This window comes from Neofelis nebulosa, chromosome 12, assembly GCF_028018385.1.
Source record: "Neofelis nebulosa isolate mNeoNeb1 chromosome 12, mNeoNeb1.pri, whole genome shotgun sequence".
Taxonomy (NCBI): Eukaryota; Metazoa; Chordata; class Mammalia; order Carnivora; family Felidae; genus Neofelis; species Neofelis nebulosa.
Genome location: NC_080793.1, coordinates 13,148,288 through 13,161,054, shown reverse-complemented (window position 1 = coordinate 13,161,054; position 12,767 = coordinate 13,148,288). Strand labels below are relative to the sequence as shown.

Below are 12,767 nucleotides of genomic sequence, written 5' to 3'. Positions count from 1 at the left end.
ATTTCTCCATGCTAGAACGATTATGATTTTCTGCTCTAAGTTGGATTTTTGTGGTGAGAACAGCCTCTATCTGCCTGATTAATTTTAATCTGGGAAAATAAGTGTTGTCTTATTCCCAAACAGAGAGCTTCTACTTCTGAGAAGGAAAAGATAAATGTGTGAATTCATAACTCATGCACACAAAAATATTTACCATGACTACTATATGCTAGGCAATTTTCCAAGCTCTGGGTGTGCAAGTTAAAAAACAGAAAGACCTGCAAATCGATTGCCATGCAGAATTTACATTCCAGCATTCCTGACCCCACTCATCATGCTCCTTTTTTTTCCATAGCAGTTTTCAACCTTCTAACACACCATGAGCTTTACTTATTTCCTTTATTGTCATTGTTTCTTTACTAGAATGTAAGCTCTGTGGGAGATGAGTTTTTGTGTCTGAATTAAATGCATAAATTTTAAGTTTTGTTTGTAGGTAAAAACTGCTGTAGGTAAAGGAAGCATTAAAGTGGGGAACAATATGATTTAACTTATAAGTGGGATCTAAAAACAAAAAAGAAATGAATAAACTAACAAAAACCAGAATCAGACCTATAAACACAGAGAACAAACTGATGATCGCTAGAGGGAAGGGGGGGTCAGTAGTGAGCAAAATGGGTGAAGGGGAGTGGGAGAATCAGCCCTCCAGATATGGAATGAGTAAGTCATGGGAATAAAAGGCAGAGCATAAGGAATATAGTCAATGGCATTGTAATAACAATGTATCAGGACAGATGGTAGCTATATTTATAGTAACCATAACAATGTGTAAACTTGTTGAATCATTATGTTGTACAACTGAAATTAATGTAATATTGTATTCAACTATACTCATAAAAAAAAAGGAGGGGGAAATGAGAGTTCTGGTGGGGGGTGGTGCTTTATAATTTAATGGTCACTGGAAAGGTAACATTTAAACTAAGACATTAGTGAGGACAGGTAAGTGAGCCATGGGTATTTCTGAGGAAAAAGCATCCCAAGCATGAAGATCAGCAACTAGAAATACCCTGGGGTAAGATGGTATCAGGCCTATTCCAGGAACATTAAATGGGCCTCTGTAGCTATACAGGGATGAGTGGGGGGTGGGTGGTAGACGATACGTTAAAGATATCAAGGAACCACATTTGTAAGGCACCTCAGGTCATAGTAAGCGTATTAGTCAAAATTCTCCAGAAAAATAGAACCAAGAGGGTTTGTGTACGTTTGTGGGAGAGAGGCGCATGGGGGGAGATTTTAAGGAATTAGCTCATGTGATTATGGAGGCTGGTAAGTCCCAAATCAGCAGGGTGACAGGCTGGAAATCCAGAGAAATGTTTCAGTTTGAACCCAAAGGCAGTTTTCTGGCAAAATTGCTTCTTCTTTGGGGGAAGGCAGTCTTATGCCCTACAGATTGGATAAGGCCCATCTGCAGTATGGAGGGCAATCTACTCAAAACCTGCTGATAAAAATTAAATGATTGAGAGGGAGGCAAACCAAAAGAGACTCTTAAAAATTCAGAGAACAATTGATGGTTGCTGGAGGGGGGGGGGGGATGGGCTAAATGGGTGACCGAAGGCATTAATGCCATGTAAATGGTATTAACGAGGTAACGAGGGCAATTGTTGGGATAAACACTGGGTGTTATATGTAATTAATGAATCACTAAATCCTACTCCTGAAACCAGTACTACACTATATGTTAACTATCTTGAATTTAAATTTTAAAAAATGTTCATCTCACTTAAAAATGCCCTCATAGAAACATCTAGAATAGTGTTTGTCTAAATACCTGGTTACTGTAGCCTAGCCAAGCTGACACATAAAATTAAGCATCGTAGTAGAGTTTCATCTTTAGTGTGAGTGATTTGGGAATCCACTGGATGCTATTCAATAGAGGAATGGCAAGATCCTTTTGACATAGGTATACATCTATGAAACTATCAAAGATAAACCATCAAGATAATGAAGTTTCCTCAGGCTTACCCTCCTGCCCCTCTTTGTTTCTCCCATCTGTCCCCAGGGGGAACTACTGATCTTTTTTTTTTTTTTTCCACATTGATTAGTTCCCATCTTCAAGAAGTTTATCTAAATGGAATCAGCCAGTATGTTTTTTTTTTTTTTTTTTTTTTTTGCTGCTGTCCTCTTTCACTCAGCATAAGCATTTTGAGATTCACCCATGTAAATTTTTATCAATAGTTCATTCTTTTTATTGCTAAGTAGTATTCCATTATAAGGATATCCCACAACCCTTCTGTCCATTTACCTGTTGATGGATGTTTGGACTGGTTCCAGTTTTTGGCTATTAAATAAAACCGTTATGAACATTCTTGTATAAGTCTTTGTATGGACATCTACATTTTCTTTTTCCTTTGGGCAAATACCTAGCAATATGCTAGCTATATATTTAACTTTTAAAGAACTTGTAAACTGTTTTTCAAAGGGTAGCACCATTTTACACTGCCACCAGCCGTGTATGAGAGTTACAGTTCCTTCATATCTTCAACGACATTGGATAGCAGCAGTCCTTCTAGTTTTAGACATTCTAATAGGTGTGTAGTGCTATCTCATTGCAGTTTAATTTGTATTTTCCTTATTAATTGTAATTAATTAGGGTTATCAGTAATTACTAACCGCCTTATCTCACTTCTGTGACCTCGCCTGCTTACTAAATAGATAACTTAGGATGCAAAACGCTCCCCCACCCCCTCTACCAAGATCTGGCCTAGGCAAGACCAACATGTAAAAAGTCATGTACTCAAAGCCCTACAGCATCTCAGTTGTCTAACTATGATTGGTCATTTTAAACCCTCTTAGGACAAAGACCTTTAAAATTTATAGGTTCCCGCTAAAACTAACGTCTGTGTGTCACAATATAATTGGCTACCATGAAATGCTGTAAATTGTAATTGGTTAACCAAATAATGATGTATTCTGACTTGCTAAAATCCATATAAGCCCGCTGCTGCCTTTGTTCAGGGCCATTCTGCTGCAGCAGCAGCTGCAGTTTGGGCCACAGTTTGCCCATTTTTAAAGTTAAAAAAAAAATAGTTACAAACAGGGCAGGAGGCAAACCATAAGAGACTCCTAAATACAGAGAACTGAGGGTTATGGGAGGCAAACCATAAGAGACTCCTAAATGCAGAGAACAAATTGAGGGTTGATGGGAGGGTGGGGGAAAGGGGAAAATGGGTGATGGGCCTTGAGGGGGGCACTTGCTGGGATGAGCATTGGGTGTTGTATGTAAGTGATGAACCATGGGAATCTACCCCAAAAACCAAGAGCACACTTTACACACTGTATGTTAACCAATTTGACAATAACTCATATTTTAAAAAATAAAAATAAATTCCAGTTTAATTCTAATATTAGTTTCAGGTGTACGATATAGTGATTCAAAACTTCTATACAACACCTGGTGTTCATCACAACAAGTGCACTCATTAATTTCCATCCCATATTTAACCCATCTCCCCACTCACCTCTCCTCTTGTAACCATCAGATTGTTTTTTATAATTAAAAATCTGTTTCTTGCTTTGACTCGCTCTCATTTTTTCCTTTGCTTTTTTGTTTTGTTTCTTAAATTCTACATATGAGTGAAATCATATGGTATTTGTCTTCCTCTGTCTGACTTATTTCATTTAGCATTATACTCTCTAGCTCCATCCATGTCACTGCAAATGGCAAGATTTCATTCTTTTTTATGGCTCAATAATATTCCACTGATAGAGCAATCTGGCTGTAGATCCATACCTTAAGTCTGTATTCTGTCAGGCATGCTCTGGAGGGTCAGTATCCTGGAGGAAGATGCCCTGTGTGTCCTATTTACTCTTGTATCTCCAATTAGTAGCACAATGCTAGGAACATGGTAGGTTAAAAATAAATAAGAATAATTTTGCTGTGGTTTTCACTGAAAGGAATCATGTTGGGCATTGAGGGTGTTGATGCTTTGGCAACACTAGGGAATGATAGAAATTCATGCATTTATTATTTTTTTCAGGAGAAAATAAGAAATGATAATGGTGGCCATTGTCAACTTCCAAAGTCTCTGACATTTCCCTATCCCCTTACTCCCAGTAGACAGAAAAGCAGCATGTAGAGGGAGAACAAGAGCAGCATGTTCTTCCTCCTGGGCTCCCCAATAAGGCTGGAGCAACAGGATGTGTTCTTCACCCTGTTCCTGGGCTTGTGCCTGACCATAGGGCTGGGGATCCTGCTTCTCATCCTGCTCGTCAGCCTGGACTCTCACCTCTACATTCTCATGTACTTCTTCCTCAGCCACTTGGCCCTCACGGATGTCTCCTTTTCATCTGACACCATCCCTGAAATATTGATAAATATGCATACTTGAGATCAACCCATCCCTTATTCAGGGTATGTAACACAGATGTCTTTCTTTTCATATTTTTTTTGGTTGTATTGGTAATCTCCCCGGAGTGATGGCATATGACAGGTATGTGGCCATTGCCATCTATACTACACCACCATCATATGAGAAAACCTGTATGTCTCATTAGTGATTGTGTCCTGGTTACTCTCATGTAGCAGTGCATTATCCCACAATCTCACTATCCCTCATTTCTTTCATGATCTTGCTGCTCTGCTCAAGTTGTCCCGCTCTGACACCTCCATCAATGGGTTGGTTATGTTCACTTCCCAGTGGGGGTTGCTGGAAATCATCATAACACTGACTGGCATCCTGGTCTGTTATGTCTGCATTGGAGTCTTCATCCTAAGAGTTCCCTCAGGTTTACCAAGGGGATCTGTAAAGCCTTGTGCACTTGTGGCTCCCACCTCTCTGTGGTATTTCTATTTTGCAGGACAATTATGGCTCTGTGCATGTTTCCTATGATCAAACAACTCCATTGAGAAAGACATAATTGCTTCAGTGATGTACACTGTGGTCACCCCAATGCTGAACCCCTTCATCTACAGCCTGAGGAACAGGGACATGAAAGGGACTCTGGGGGGACTTTTTAAGAGGGAGATCTTTTTCTCCAAGTGACAATCACCTTACCTCAGTTCTTAGTTCACCAAATGGCACTGTCAGAGATTCTTCCTCGGAATACTGTGCAGAGGACCACCCTTGTTGCTGGCACCCTCTCCACTTCCCTGTTTCCAGGTTACGGGCTTTTACGGTTCTTCCTGTTTGTTCTCCCTAAACCCAATGAGTTAATTTAACCTCCAGGCCAGACACATCAAGTGATAGTTGCTGTAACCATCTGCATTCTGTGAACCAAACTTCTGTTTACTTTATTTTATACCTCTTTAGGTTTTCTTAAGCCCAGGCATTTGGCACATACAGAAACACCCTTATCTCAATTGTCTTCAAAGCACCAAACTTTTTTAAATCAGGAGAGGGAATCTTCCTTAACAATTAATTGCCTCTTATTCATGAATAGACCAAAAAAAAAAAAAAAATCCTTGCTTTCCTCTTTAAGGAAAAAGGCATTTGATTGCAAATTTATTTGCTATTTGGATCTGTTAGGCATTTTTATTAGCTGTATCTTCTCATTCTTTACAATTCTCATGCCTATGTTGAAGAATTTTGGAGATGTCAAATGTGATGTAGTTTGGAAATATCAAGACTTTATGTGGACCTCATATGAAAATGTACCAACATTTGTGAACCTTAATGGTGTAGATAATTAGCACACCTTTAAAATGGCTGTATAAAGTTAATGATAATCCATATTTTAGCAATCTGCTTGTTAGTTTCACTTTCAATTCTTAAAATATTTTTTTCTAGAGTTATAAAATTTAAATTTAACTCCAAGTATTAAGATAAGGACATTCAGAATGCTGGCTTACCAATTGGAGTAGCTGACTAACTAAATGCTTCATATGTTTTCCCCAAATCTAAATACAATACAAAACTTTTGGCAGGTGATTCTAATGTGCAGTGGAGGTTGAGAACACTTGGATTAAGTGAGTTGGAGCAAGCATGTAACTGAATCAAGAAGTCCACTGGAGGGGCGCCTGGGTGGCGCAGTCGGTTAAGCGTCCGACTTCAGCCAGGTCACGATCTCGCGGTCCGTGAGTTCGAGCCCCGCGACAGGCTCTGGGCTGATGGCTCGGAGCCTGGAGCCTGTTTCCGGTTCTGTGTCTCCCTCTCTCTCTGCCCCTCCCCCGTTCATGCTATGTCTCTCTCTGTCCCAAAAATAAATAAAAAACGTTGAAAAAAAAAATTAAAAAAAAAAAAAAAAAAAGAAGTCCACTGGAATAAACTGGGAGTTTAAGGCATAGTGGCTTTTCATTGGCTGAATTATGACAGTGTCTCATTGGCTGGGCTGTTGCTAGGGTATGAGAGCAACTTTCTTCTCCTGGTGGGCCTAGTAAAGTGGTGTATCTACTTGCAAGACTTGCAAGGAGCTCTCTCTTCCTATTGGGGTCTGCAATTGATGACCAGGGGTAGGACGTGACAGCTCCCCCTTCTAGCCTCTAGATTTCATTTTAAATGAAATTTCCTTTCACCAATTTTCACTGAACCAACTCTGCTAACACCTAGATTTTGGATTTTTAGCATCTACAAATGTGAGAATAAATTTCTGTTGTTTTTTTTAAATTTTTTTTTTAACGTTTATTTATTTTTGAGACAGAGGGAGACAGAGCATGAACGGGGGAGGGGCAGAGAGAGAGGGAGACACAGAATCGGAAGCAGGCTCCAGGCTCTGAGCCATCAGCCCAGAGCCTGACGTGGGGCTCGAACTCATGGACCGCGAGATCGTGACCTGAGCGAAGTCGGACGCTTAACCGACTGAGCCACCCAGGCGCCCCTCTGTTGTTTTTTTTAAAAAGATGCATATCCTGAAAATAAACATCTACACCAAATGCTGGGAATGTTATAGGTAATTGATGTGGTATAACACAGGAGGAAAATCCTGCCAACATTTCCAACACAATGAAAGAACCTCTTGTCCTTGGAGGCAATGTAGGTAATGAAACATGGACCAAATATAAAGAATCATCCCTTCATAACACATTGGAATAGAGCAGATGTCACTCTGATCTCCCATCCTTTAGATTGTGACTGGGTGGAAAAACCTCATTCTTCCAAAGGAATATGCTCTGAAAAATGAAGATAGAGAAAAATAGTCTTCCCATGTTAAATTTTGCTGTGAAATATGCTTGTGTGGAAAGTCTTCCCTGCTGTGAAGATTGTTCAATTAAGATAATGAAAGAAAGGTCTCAATGGAAATACTTCTTTTTGTCCAAGGGGACTCCTGCTTATTTCTTATTTCTTTGCTTTCACTTACAGTTTTATTGGGATGTAATTGACATACAGTTTTTAAATGTTCAACTTAATGTATTATGATGTATATACATGAAGCCATCACCACAATCAAGACCACAAACATCTCCATCACTCTCAAAAGACACCCTCATATGCTTTTCTAAGCCTGCCCTCCTTCTCCATTTTTCAATATGTTTTATTTTATTTATTTATTTTTTTTTGAGAAGCGGGGGCAGAGAGAGAGGGAGACACAGAATCTGAAGCAGACTCCAGGCTCTGAGCTGTCATCACAGAGTCTGACATGGGGCTGGAACCCACAAACTGTGAGATCATGACCTGAGCCAAAGTTGGACACTTAACTGACTGAGCCACCCAGGCACCTTTCCTTATTCTTAATAATAGTAGTGGGTACCTTTTCTCTTTTTTTCCCCTTGATCCATCTGGCTTACCAATTTTATCATTTTTCTCAAATAACCAACTTTTGGTTTTACTGCTATTACATATTATTTTTCTGTGTTTCGTTTCACTATTTTCTGCTTTTCTCTTTATTGCTTCTTACTTTATTTATATTTCCCTACTTTGAGTTTAATTTGCTCTTCTCTTTCTAGTTTCTTAAGGTGAAATTTTAGGTGACAGATGTGAGACCTTTATTCTTTTCTAATATAGGCATTTAGTGCTATCGATTTCCCTCTAAGCATTCCTATTTGTTTATCTTACAAATCTTGATATGTTCTGTTCTCATTTTGAAAGTATTAACTGAAAGTGTTTTCTAAAAATCCTTTAATTTTTTCTTGACCTATGACTTATCTCTCTCTCTCTCCTTTTATTTATAATTTTTCAAGTTTTTATTTAAATTCCTACTAGTTAACATACAGTGTAATAATAGTTTCAGGTGTAGAATTTAGTGATTCAACACTTACATACAACACCTGGTGCTCTTTGCAACAAGTGCACTCCTTAATACCCATCACCTGTTTAACCCATCCTCCTGCCCGCCTCCCCTCTGGTAACCATCAGTTTGTTCTCTCTAGTTAAGAGTCTATTTCTTGGTTTGCCTCCCTTCTCCCCCACCCCCCACCATGTACATTTGTTTTGCTTCTTAAATTGCACACAGGAGTGAAATCATATGGTACTTGTCTTTCTCTGACTGACTTATTTCACTTAGCATAATACTGTCTAGTTCCAACCATGTCATTGCAAATGGCAAGATTTCATTCTTTTTGATGGCTGAGTAATATTCCACTGTATCTATACACCACATCTTTACACATTCATCAGTCAATGGACATTTGGGCTGGTTCCATAATTTGGCTAGTGTTGATAATGCTGCTATAAACATCAGGGTGCATACATCCCTTTGAATTAGTATTTTTGTATCCTTTGGGTAAATACAGTAGTGTAATTTCTGGGGTCATAGGGTAGTTCTATTAACTTTTTGAGGAACTGCCACACTTTTGCAGAGTAGTTCTGCCAGTTTGCCTTCCCAACAATAGCATAAGAGGGTTCCTCTTTCTCCATATCCCTGCCAACACCTCTTGTTTCTTGTGTTGTTAATTTTAGCCATTCTGACAGGTGTGAGGTGATATCTCATTGTGGTTTTGATTTGTATTTTCTTGATGGTGAGAGATGTTGAGCATCTTTTCATGTGTCTGTTGGCCATCTTGATGTCTTCTTTGGAAAACTCTCTGTTCATGTCTTCTGCCCATTTCTTAACTAGAATATTTGATTTATGGGTGTTGAGTTTGATAAGTTCTTTATAGATTTTGGATACTAACCCCTTATTAGATAGGTCATTTCCAAATATCTTCTCCCATTCCATAGGTTGCCTTTTAGTTTTATTGACTGTTTCCTTCACTGTGCAGAAGAGTTTTATTTTATTGAAGTCCCAATAGTTTATTTTTGCTTTTGTTTCTCTTACCTCAGGAGACATGTCCAGTAAGAAGTTATTACAGCTGATGTCAACAATGTTACTGCCTTTGTTCTTCTCTAGGATTTTACCATTTCCTGTCTCACATTTAGGTCTTTCATCAATTTTTAATTTATTTTTGTGTATGGTATAAGAAAGTGGTCTAGTTTCATTGTTTTGCATGTTGTTGTCTAGTTTTCCCGACACCATTTGTTGAAGAGACTATCTTTTCTTCATTGGATATTTTTTCCTGCTTTGTTGAAGAATAATTCACCTATAGCTGTGGGTTAATTTCTGGGTTTTCTATTCTGTTTTATTGATCAATGTGTCTATTTTTGTGCCAGTACCATACTGTCTTGATCACAACAGCTTTGTAATATAACTTGAACTCCAGAATTGTGATGGACCTATGGCTTTTTTAGAATTGTGTTATTTAGTTTTTAAATATTTAGAGATGTTTTTTTCTGATGTCCTTTACTGATTCTTAAATTAATTCCATATTTGTCAGATAGCATACTTGGTATGATTTGAATCCTTTAAACTTCATGAAACTTGTTTAATGGTCCTGCATATGGTCCATCTCGATAAATATTCCCTATGTACTTGAGAAGAATGTGTATTTTGCTATTGCTGAGTAGAATATTTTCTAAGGCCATTAGGACAATCTGGTTGATAGTGTTCAAGTCAACTCATTCTTCTCTACTTGTGTACTGATTATTAAGAGAGGAGTGTTGAAATCTTCACTTAGATGTTTAGGAAAGATGGTGGCATAGGAGGACGCTGGGTTCACCTCATCTTGCTGATCCCTTAGATTCCACCCACATCTGCCTAAATAATCCAGAAAACCTCCAGAAGACTAGCAGAAAGGACTCTCTGGAGCCAAGCATAGACGAGAGGCCCATGGAAGAGGATAGGAAGGGCAGAGAGGTGGTGCATGCTACACAGACTGGAGGGAGGGAGTCGGGGTGGTGGAGGGGCAGCCCGCCCAGCAAGGCAGAGCCCCTGAGTCTGGCTTGCAAAAGCAGAGGGGCCTGACCCTGTGAGTTCTGACAGCCAGCAGGACTTAACATCTGGAATGTTATAAGTCAACAGCTCTGCTCGGAGAGTGGGGAGGGTGACAGGACACCAGGAGGGAGAGTTGTTGAACCCCAGAAGACCGAGCTTAGCTCGACAGGGAACAAAGGCACTGGCAAGCACCATCTGCCTCTCCCATCCCCAAGGCATAATCCCAAAGAGAACCAGTTCCCATCACTGAACTTGCTTGCACTGCGCAAACACCCAACGCTGTACTTCTGTGGATCCATCCCTCCGACGGGTCTGCCTGCCTCCCTCCCCATGCTGCAGGGCCCCTCCCGCAGGGGACCACCTATGGCAGAGCGAGCTAAGCCTGCCCCTCCCACCCCTGTGCGTGTGTGGGTGGATACCCACCTCAGCTAATACGACCTTGGCCAGATCCCATCGAAGTAGCACCACAAGCCTAGCAGTGTGCAAGTAGCCCAGATAGGGGCCACACCACTCCACAGTGAGTCCTGCCCCTGGGAGAGGGGAAGATAAGGTACACACCAGTCTGACTGTGGCCCCAGCGGTGGGCTAGGGGCAGACATCAGGTCTGACTGCAGCCCCACCCACCAACACAAGTTTCTCCAGACAGCACAGGGAAGTGCCCTGCAGTTTGGAGCTACCACAGGGACTACCGTAAATGATGAAACAGAAGAATTCTCCTCAAAAGAAACTCCAGGAAGCAGCAACAACTAACGAATTGATCAAAAATGATTTAAGCAATATAATGGGTCAAGAATTTAGAATAGTAGTCATAAAATTAATCACTGGGCTTGAAAAAAGCTTAGAGGATAGCAGAGAATCTATTGCTACAGAGATCAAGGGACTAAGAAGTAGTCATGAGGAGCTAAATGCTATAAATGAGGTGCAAAATAAAAGGGAGGCGGCCATAGCATGGATTGAAGGCAGAGGAGAGAATGGGTGAATTAGAAGATAAAATTATGGAAAAAGAGGAAGCTGAGAAAAAGAGATAAAATATCCAGGAGTATGAGGGGAGAATTAGAGAACTAAGTGATGCAATCAAATGGAACAATATCCATATCATAGGAATTCCAGAAGAGGAAGAGAGAGAGAAAGGGGCAGAAAGAGTACTTGAACAAATCATAGCTGAGAACTTCCCTGATTTGGGGAGGGAAAAAAGCATTGAAACTCAAGAGGCACAGAGAACTCTCTTCAGATGTAACTTGAATTGATCTTCTACATGATATATCATCATGAAACTGGCAAAATACAAGGATAAAGAGAAAATTCTGAAAGTAGCTAGGGATCAACACACTCTAACATATAAAGAGAGACCGATAGGACTAGTGATGGATCTATCTACTGAAACTTGGCAGGCCAGAAAGGAATGGCAGGAAATCTTCAATGTGATGAACAGAAAAAAATATGCATCCAAGATTCCTTTATCCAACAAGTCTGTCATTCAGAATAGAAGGAGAGATAAAGGTTTTCCCATACAAACAAAAACTGGAGGAATTCATCACCACTAAACCAGCCCTACAAGAGATCCTAAGGGGGATTCTGTAAGTGAAATGTTGCAAGGACCACAAAGTACCAGAGACATCACTACAAGCATGAAACCTACAGACATCACAATGACTCTAAACCCATATCTTTCTATAACGACACTGAATGTAAATGGGCTAAATGCTCCAACCAAAACACCAATCTATTTGCTGTCTACAAGAGTCTCATTTTAGATCTGAGGACACCTTCAGATTGAAAGTGAGGGGATGGAGAACTATTTATCATGCTACTGGAAGTCAAAAGAAAGCTGGAGTAGCCATACTTATATCAGACAAACTAGACTTTCAATTAAAGGTTGTAACAAGAGATGAAGAAGGGCATTATATAATAATTACAGGGTCTATCCATCAGGAAGAGCTAACAATTATAAATGTCTATGCACCAAATACAGGAGCCCCCAAATATATAAAACAATCAATCACAAACATAAGCAACCTTATTGATAAGAATGTGGTAACTTCAGGGGACTTTAATACCCCACTTAAAGCAATGGATGGATCATCTAGACACAGGGTCAATAAAGAAACAAGGGCCCTGAATGATATATTGGATCAGATGGACTTGACAGAAATATTTAGAACTCTGCATCCCAAAGCAATGGAATATACTTTCTTCTCGAGTGCACATGGAACATTCTCCAAGATAGATCACATACTGAGTCACAAAACAGCCCTTCAGAAGTATACAAGAATTGAGATCATACCATGCACACTTTCAGACCACAATGCTATGAAACTTGAAATCAACCACAGGAAAAAGTCTGGAAAACCTCCAAAACCATGGAGGTTAAAGAACACCCTACTAAAGAATGAGTGGGTCAACCAGGCAATTAGAGAAGAAATTTAAAAATATATGGAAGCAAATGAGGATGAAAATACAACAATCCAAATGCTTTGGGAGGCAGCGAAGGCAGTCCTGAGAGGAAAATACATTGCACTCCAGGCCTATCTCAAGAAACAGGAAAAATCCCAAATACAAAATCTGACAGCACACCTAAAGGAAACAGAAGCAGAACAGAAAATACACCC

General features: G+C 39.8%; 1 pseudogene; it reads left to right on the top strand.

Moving 5' to 3' along the window:
* Window positions 1–4,103: 4,103 nt before the first annotated feature.
* On the top strand, window positions 4,104–5,018 carry LOC131490963 (olfactory receptor 1J2-like; annotated as a pseudogene).
* The last annotated feature ends 7,749 nt before the right edge of the window (window positions 5,019–12,767 follow it).